The sequence below is a fragment of the Centroberyx gerrardi genome, chromosome 2, assembly GCF_048128805.1.
Source record: "Centroberyx gerrardi isolate f3 chromosome 2, fCenGer3.hap1.cur.20231027, whole genome shotgun sequence".
Classification (NCBI taxonomy): domain Eukaryota; kingdom Metazoa; phylum Chordata; class Actinopteri; order Beryciformes; family Berycidae; genus Centroberyx; species Centroberyx gerrardi.
In genome coordinates this window covers 32,216,471-32,225,577 of record NC_135998.1, presented here as the reverse complement: position 1 = coordinate 32,225,577, position 9,107 = coordinate 32,216,471, and positions in this window count along the sequence as shown.

Here is a 9,107-nt window from a genome sequence, read left to right as displayed (position 1 = left end):
CTGTTGACCATCCATCAGCTTCTGTTCCACACTATGTGACTCTATCTGACAGTGAAGACGCATCTGATTCAGAGGACTCAGACCCTGATGGCAGGCATCCTACAATTGAAGCAGATCCTGAGACTTGTGAGTTTGTATTTAAGGCGTTTCAGTGACATTATTTTGACTATCAAAGCCATGTTACGCCCGGCCTAGGGGAAAGAAAAGCGGGCATAGCACAAAAAGTGACTCCCCTCCTTCCCCACTCCCAAGGATGACCAGTGCCACAGCAGGTGCATTTCTTAATACGGCAGCAAAAGCGTCGGGGGGAGCACAGCCAAAATAACAAACATAACAACCTATGATAATGACAGCTAACTTTCCTAACTTCAGCAAAAGAAAACAAAAAGTACAAGCAGCTTACCTGCCTCCCTAACATAAACAGGAGAAAAGAAGACAAAGGAAAAGGTTTCTCACCCCTACGGCTACCGGGACTGCTCTTTTAGAAGTTATTTACACTATGAACAACAAAGATCAATCTACAGCACTAGGTCAATACGGCGTTCACTTGGTACAACACAGCACGGTCTGGTTGGGAGCCAGGAAGGAGAAGGAGTGAGCCGACATCGGACAGACGCCCTTTTAAAGTAGGCGCCATCAGTCTCCTGTCCAATCACCAGCCGCCACCTGCAACTCAACATACTGGGGAAAACACACAAACAGGGTGAACAACACCACCCTCAGGCAGGGAGGGAGAACAGCACAAATACAAATACACTCTCAAATACAAATTATGACCCAGGGTCATAACAGCCAACTATTCTAATTCTTGTGGCTTGGCAACATCTGGGCAGGAAAAAGTGGCATAGTCTTGTGCAGCCACATAGGGCCTTATAGGCTCTATACCTTTGACTTGGAAAGGCAGGCACCAAACAGGGAGCTTGAGAGTGAGGTAGGCTATTTGATCTTTGTATTATAGTAGTGATGTAAATAGGTTTTCAATGTAGTGAGTCCCCGGGACCCACAGGTGGTAATTTGAGTGGGTCCCAGGGAAATTGAGTGGATCCCCAATAAAATTTGTGTTTTTTGACAAATGATAGTGTTAAACTCGTGTTTGATGTGTGACACAGAGCTTGTGACACAGTGTATAACAATAACTTGACATATAACACAATATATAACACAATAACTATAACACAGTATAACACAATAACTCGTGTTTGATGTGTGACACACAGCCTGTGTGACACAGAGCTTCAGGAGAAAGCGAGGAGCATAAAACATTGTGCTTTTTTCCACGCATGAAAAAAAAACAACCGAGCCCGACATACAGTTGTAACAGTCGCAAATATGCCTACTATGCTTTTGTAACATTGTTTGGTTGCAGTAACAGATTAAGTCACTGGGTGGCGCTCCTTGTTTTTTACTGAGACTGAGTTACAGCAACAGGTTGAGTAGGCTACTACCAACTACTCCCAGTCTACCCAATACTGACGTCGTCTCCCTCTGTCATGTTATCCAGGAGTAACGTTAGCCTAGTTTGTATGTGATTTCTATTGTCAATAAAGATGTAAAAATTAAAAAAAAAAAAAACGTTTAATGAGTAACGTTAGCCTACTTCCCTAAAGCTAACAAGCACAAAGCTAATGTAAGCTAAGACACGACCAAGCGCGTTACAGTGCGGACTAGTTAGTGAAATCAAAGTCCTATGTTGCAAACAGAATTTTTTTGTGGCCATCCACAATGATATGAATCGATTTGAAGAAACATAGTGGCTGACGCACGGACATGTCAATCATAGCTTTTTTCCCCCCGAATAATAACAAGCAACTTCGGGTAGAAGAAATATCTGACCAGATATATTTCCAGAAATATCTAACCTCTTCAGTCACCTCAGAAATTGACTCAGCACCTCAGAAAACGTATAATTTAATAGCAAAATCATCAAAATCGACCCATTAGTTGCTGAGATATACTACTCTTTGTTTTCGGTGGACGTGGGTGGCAGCCATCTTGAAAATATGCAAATAAAAAAATTGTCACAGCCCAAATTTCATGTTGTCATCCAGAAATGTTGACTAGACATCCTAAGGATGCCAAAAATGCAAAAACCTCAATTACTTGTTTTTTGAAGGGGTCCCACCTGATTTTGCATGTTTTCCCCCTGACTATGAGTGAACATCGTCAAATTGTAGTCAGTGGGGTCAGGAAACAGGCTGTAATAGCAGGGTTCCTCCACTAGATGGTAGAAGAGCTCTGTTCTTGTTAGGTTTACACTTGCAGCTCTCTCTCTTTCTCTCTCTCTCTCTCTCTCTCTCTCTCTCTCACTCACTGTCTCTCTCTATATAAAATTGTGCATTGTTCCTGGTATTGTGGCAGCAGCAGACACATTTAGCTGCTAAGTGCTGTGATCTTCCTACAGAGAAGGAAGTTTATTTTCATTTGGTAGGTCATGAAGCCTGGAATAACTTTTCCAAAGTTGTGGAAATATTTAGTCCTCATGTCTTTGTGTTTGGGACATGTACAGAGGAAATGCATTTCAGTCCTTGTGGCAATAGGTGCAGACAGAGAGGAGGCTCTGAGTCTGGTCCGCTGACTGTGTTGTTCAGTTCAGTGAACTTCACAGCCAGCCCATCTAGAGGCTGGACCTCTGGGCTGTGTTGATTGCTGAGGAGAGCTTTGTATGTTCTGCCTCATTTAGATGGGACCAAAACTGAATTGCTCTTTTTGAATGCTCAGGGGATACATACCAAGTTCAGCCCTGTATGCATTGCTTGGGGAATTTCGCTGCACTTTGAATATGGTTTTGCAAAATTCCAGTTGAAATTTTTCAATAGGCAATTTTTAATTTGTGATTTTAACCCGTTAAGCCCTAGCCCTAGGAAAAAATGCCTAAAATAACATACCCAAATTTAATCAGGAATAGCTCCTCAACCATAAGGCTTATATGCATATTTCTGGTATCCTTTGATAGGTAAGAAGCTAAGGAATATGAATCCATTGTAAGTAAACCTATATCTATTACCATTCCAGAGTAAATGGAGATGCAATAAAGGAAAAAATAAGGTTTTCATCCTCGCCTAGTATATAATCTAAATTTCAAAGGCAGTATCACCATTATAACCAAGATCCCATGGATAATGATGCAACTGAATGTCTTCTCCTGATCTTTGACTACAACTGTAACTGTAAATTTGATGAAAATACACTAAAATACAACATTTATGATACAATTTATAAAGATATTCTCAGGTGGTCTCCATGTTTTGGCCATGTTTACTGTTTACATGTTGACTGTTTACTGGGAGTTTTACTTCAAAACACTATTTATTTCCATATAGACATGTTACAAATAACATAGATCTCCCAAAAACATTTAAATAGTAATAAACACAATGAATATTGATCAATATTCATATATGACTGAAGAGCTCCGTGCTATACAGGCAGATTAATGGAGATAAGGGTCCTCAGTGCTTTATGAGGTATCCTCAGTTTCGTCTCAGTCAGAGGAATAGAATGGTATAAGGCTCATTGGTGTCAGTACTTCGATACAGCCACCAGATGGCGATGAAGAGCCAGAGCTCCCACCATAGGGATTCAGTCTGGCTGGACTAAAATGGCTGGTGAAACCTCCCTAACGGTCCAAAGTTACGGTGGAAACGTAAGTAACTAAAATCTGCCGTTTTTGGCGAAAATAACATAAACCTTGGTGAAATATTTTGGCAAGAACATAGATTTTTGTCAGTGTGACTGTAAAATGTGAAGTTTGACTGCTACATTTCCCCGGAAACAGTGTTGCCAGGTACAGCTGATGATTTCCAGCCCAAAAACTGTTCAAAAACCGCCAAAACGCACACAACACCGCCCAAAATATTTGTTACTAATAATTATTACTTACTGTACCATACTTAAAAGCAATGCACACCGGCAGCCGAAGCATACATAAAAAAAATATATAGCGACAAACAACAGCAGCAGCCAACCACCACAGCAAAAACCCCGACAACGTAAGGCTGCTTTCACATGATAAGCCTTATTTATTTGTAGTTTTGTTCAGCTCTGCCGTAAAGTAGAGAGAAGCGCTCTTCTTCTGTTGTTTATTGGCAGTTGGCAAACAGCTTTTAGGTGCATTACCGCCACCTTCTGGACCGGGTTTGCATGAAGACAGTAATCACCAAGGACTGCCAACTTCTAAACGAGTGTGTGGAGTATATTTGCATTTTACTGTGAGGTTAGCTGAGGCTAAAGCTAACTAACGACGAAGCCATTTGATGACATCATTTATTGATATGGTGCGCTTCTCACTACGCCTCGGAAAGCGGCAGCTCAGACCGAGAGCTGAACAAAACAACTACAAACAACTACCGCTTGTCATGTGAAAGCAGCCTAAGAATGACAATATAATCCGTTCACATCTATGCTCCTCTTTGCACAAGCACAAACACACTCAGAGCACATTCAGTGCGCCCACGCGCACACACACAACGCACTTTTACAGTGTAGATTTAAATTATTTTAAAGATTTAAGATAATTATTTACATACACAATGATTAATTAATAATTATTATAATTATTCGATTTTACTCCAGACAGACAGGTGTGTGCATGAGATCTTACCTTTAAATGCAGAACAGGCTGTTGGTTGTAACTTGAACAGGCTGCTGAAGAACACCGCTGAACAAATGAACGTAACTTTGTAGAACTATGTACAGTCTGGCTGAGCTATCTAGTACATGGATGAGTCAAAACTCCCCAACAGCTGTCGGGGAGGACGGAATGTAGCCGATGTCCATCCATTCCGTGTCAGCCCTGAGCGCACATCCATCAAACTTGAAAGGAGTGGCAATCCCATTCGATTTCTGGTGTCATCTTTAAGCAGTGTGACTTGAGAAAATGCTCTTTCAACGGGAGCGTTGGATCTGGGGAGAGTGAGCAATTTAATTGCACCAAGTGCTAAATCCTGAAAGCAGTGGTTTCCTCCGGCATCTTGAAAAGATTCTACCTCCAGTCAAAATGCGTCAATGGTTCAGGTGAGGAGAGAAACCTGCTGAGGCAACATTTCTCCACTGAGTCTCAAGTGAATCTGGTGAGCCTGAAAAGAACTCCTTAGGCAACTCTTGGACCGGTGACCTGTTGGACACAACAGAAGCGGGACACAGGAGCTCCAGCTTCCACAGCAACTCCATGGATGCTGGCAAACGCATTTGGTACTGGACCAGGAGTTCTTTCAAGAAGTCCGCACAGCGTGTTAAGACCACTTGCTTTTTCTCAGGTGACAGAGCGCTTGCCTCCAACTTCTGACTGAATGTGGTATGAATAAAAATACTCTTTACTGTAATTGAGCAGCTTTTTTGTGTACTTGTACTTGGAGTATTTTTCAAAGTCAATAATTTTACTTTTACTGAAGTACGTTTTTACTTAAGTACTGCACTTCACTACATTTTATATCACATCCATTACATAGTACACATTTTGTGGCTCTCATAAGCAACAGAAACTGAACAATTGTAAATTGACAAATTGTGGAGCCATTCACAGTGAACGGTCAGTCAGCTAAGAGAAGAGTAATCGTTCTCTTTTGTAAAAAGTAACTTTTAGTCTGAGTACATTTTAAATGAGTTGCTTTTTACTTTTACTTAAGTAGATTTTTACACCAGTACTTTTACTTCTACTTAGGTAAAATATCGGCAAAGTAACAGTACTTGTACTTGAGTAGGACATTCTACTAGTCTTTCCACCACTGTTAATAAGTTAAGTTTTGCCCCAGCAGCTGTGCCGGTTGTTGACCGGCTCAATAGACTTACTGTGTTTATGGCGACATCTATTGGCAGTTAAACGGAACTGCAGCTTACATCTAGTCCAATGCAGATCTAATCACAGTTCCAGTACAGGTGCTATTGGTGCTACAGATTCAGGATATTTGACTGGCTTGATAATGTTATCTTTCTAGAACCTCTGTAACTCTTACTCAAGTCTTTAGTTTCAGTGCATATAGCACAGGTCTGGGATTAAAAAAATCCTGCTTCTTTATCTTTGTCCACAAAAAATCTTGGTTGGGGGCCAACTGAATGTTGCGAGTTCCTCCTTGAACACATTCTGATTTTTGGTAAATATGTCCTGTCATGTCATCTGTTTGACCTCATGTATCCAATGAACCACACAAACTATTTTTAGGTGCGCCACCCACACGCTGCCTATCAGGTTAGACACAACACTACAAAGTTGCTCTTCCTTCATGCTGCACAGTGATCTTGGCCTTCCCATAAGTAAGCACTCTTTATATGAAAGGCACAAAGGCAAAGGACTATCTGCAGCCTCATGCCTATTGAGTGTGATATTGCTTAATTGTAATAAATTGTAAGAATATGTCATAACTCAAGTTCTTACACTGTTAGTCATTAGTTAAAAATCTGTCACACTCATTATGAAGTAATAAATGCAGGATAATGTAAGAATGTGATGTTATTATTCAGCAATTTATGACATTTACAGGTTTTTTCTTTTATAAATTATTACATTGCTACAAGCATTCAAAATCTTAATGAAATTAAATGTCCCTACAAAAAATGAATGTGAAAGAATTGATTTGATCCTGATACAAAACAATAAATGGTGCATACAGCAGATCCACATTACACCATTTGTGTCCCTCAAAATCTGGCCATGAACTGACACTATTTAAAAGACTCTGTCAACATCAGTTTACACTTGGTCTACTGGCAAAACCATTAAGACTGAATACTGAAGACTGAATTTCCCTTGGTCTCATCTTGGGTTTTGCTACTAAATAGCAGTAACTTTTTTGTAAAAAAATATATATATATTACTAAGAGGTATAAAATAAATGCAGCCTATAGTAGAGTCATTTTACATTGAAGAGATATTGTTGACTAGTCACAGATATTGAATAAAGCCAGTATGTACAATTGTAATTAACTTTGAAGGTAGGTTTTGGGTGCCTAGTGCAACAATTTTTTGTTCACAAAATGTGAGGTTTGACACAAGCTGCTACTAAAGCTCTTTCACTGTGGATATCAGTTGGTGAATGTGGAAAGATTTACTCCCTTATCTTCAGGTGTTAATTTATTTTGAGAAGAAAAGAGCAAATGTTGTACTGAAGAATACAAGACATGACAACTGATAGCCTATCTCATCCACATCTGAAGACACATGTGATTTGACCAATTCCATTTCAACATGCATTCAAGTCACACTGAGGAGAAAAATAAATTCTTAAATAGAGCCATTATGAAACGTAAATCTTTTCCATAACTTTACTGAAGCTTACAACATAACTCACATACTATGAGCTACAAGGTATTTGTCATTCACCTATCATGGGCTATTATGGGCATGGGTCAGTTCAATAAAACCTAAGGTATGATAAGTGATGTTGTCTTCAAAATAAAAGCGTAAAAAGGGTTGCTTTACAGAATAACAAAAAACATGGGACATCAACTTACTAAACTTCAAACTATATGGCAAAGTCCCTGCATGGTCTAATGACATTTACCGCCAAAACCTCCAAACCTGCTTAGAACCTGAATGATCACTGACAGTATTATTGAGAACATTGGTTGCCAATGCTCCTTGATGTGATTTTTTTTTATTTTTTTTTTTTATCTGACTTCCAAATAAATTTCTGGAGATTTCTGCTTGACCTCTGCGCTCCATTAAAAAAATGTTGATCCAGCTTCTTCTTCTTCTTCTTTTTGTTTTTCTTCTTTTTTCTTTTTTTTAGGTTTATTAAGTTTTTGTGCCGACAGCTCCCCTGCTGTTGTTGGTCCGTCCCTGTTGCAAAGGAGCTGCATTTGTCCCATGTGGTGCGGCCTGACTGAATAGAGACTAAACATAACAGATGCTGCTGAGAGGTGTAATGGGAGGAACTGTCATTTTTATCCACCTGTGAGACACCACGGCAGCCTCTCTTTTCTGTCCTTTTTCTTTTTTCATTTCCCAAAAGCGTCTTAAGGCCAAAATGATCGTAACATCCATCTTATGGAACCTCTTTAGTTTTAGTAGTGAGGTGTTTCCGAAACGGATCTCAACTTAAGATGCTCTTAAAAATGACCGTAGGCCTAGATAATGGTCTCCTCCATTAATAACTCCCTCGACTCATTTTAAGAGGATTTTGCATGAATTAAGGGGTTAATTAATGTAAATGTAAGGTTAATTTAAGGGATTACTGGTTCGTAGAGTGAACAAACAAAATGTCATTGAAGCTCTCTTGATCAGAGAGTATTTAATATGAATCGTCACTCCTAAATCTGATATTAGTTATTCATTTTTGCTTAAGGGCACATACAGTATATAGGCCTATATAATACCTAATGCATTGTATGAGAGAACCTAACAGTTGGCTGTAAGCTCTGCACAGCTAAGCGTAGGCTAGCTATATAATTGTTTCTGTTGTGTGATTTATTTGTGTTTAGTATTTGATGGATTTACACAACATCCAATAAATTACAGTTAGATTAATCAGCAATTATGAAACCAAATCAACAAACTTCAGCACCTGTCAAAAGGACAGCGTCACAGCGGCTTTAAGATACTCTCAAGTGGGCGCGCTCCCGCTCTATAATGCATGTAATTAATGATCGAGCCTTCATAGGATCGCACAACACTCTTTACCTCTGAACTATTGTTATTGGGGAACGAGGCCTTGGATCGCCAGCAGTCTTGCGTTGTAACACCATGCACTCTGGCAGATGCACACACCCTTTATTGTTGGTTTTGAAGAATCAGACCCATTTAAAAGTGGGTTACCTACTTTGAATTGGCCCTAATTGCCTGTATGGCAAGCTTGTAAGGCAATTTTAAAATTATTAAAAGATGGGAGATAAGATTAAAAGTTATATAATTGACCAACAATCATTCAACGAGCCATTCAACGACTAAATATTATTATTTGGTCAATGTGATAGCCTAAACTATTAGTTGCAGGTTATCAAACTATCATCCTACAAGAAACATTTGTCCTGAATGTGTTTTTTATTTTGTTTCCAAATATATTTCTGGTGATTTTTACTTGATCTTTGGTTTCTTTGCTCTCCATTATAATGATAAAAACGATTTGACACATTACAAACGACAATTATCACATTTAGGTTATGGAGAGCACCAC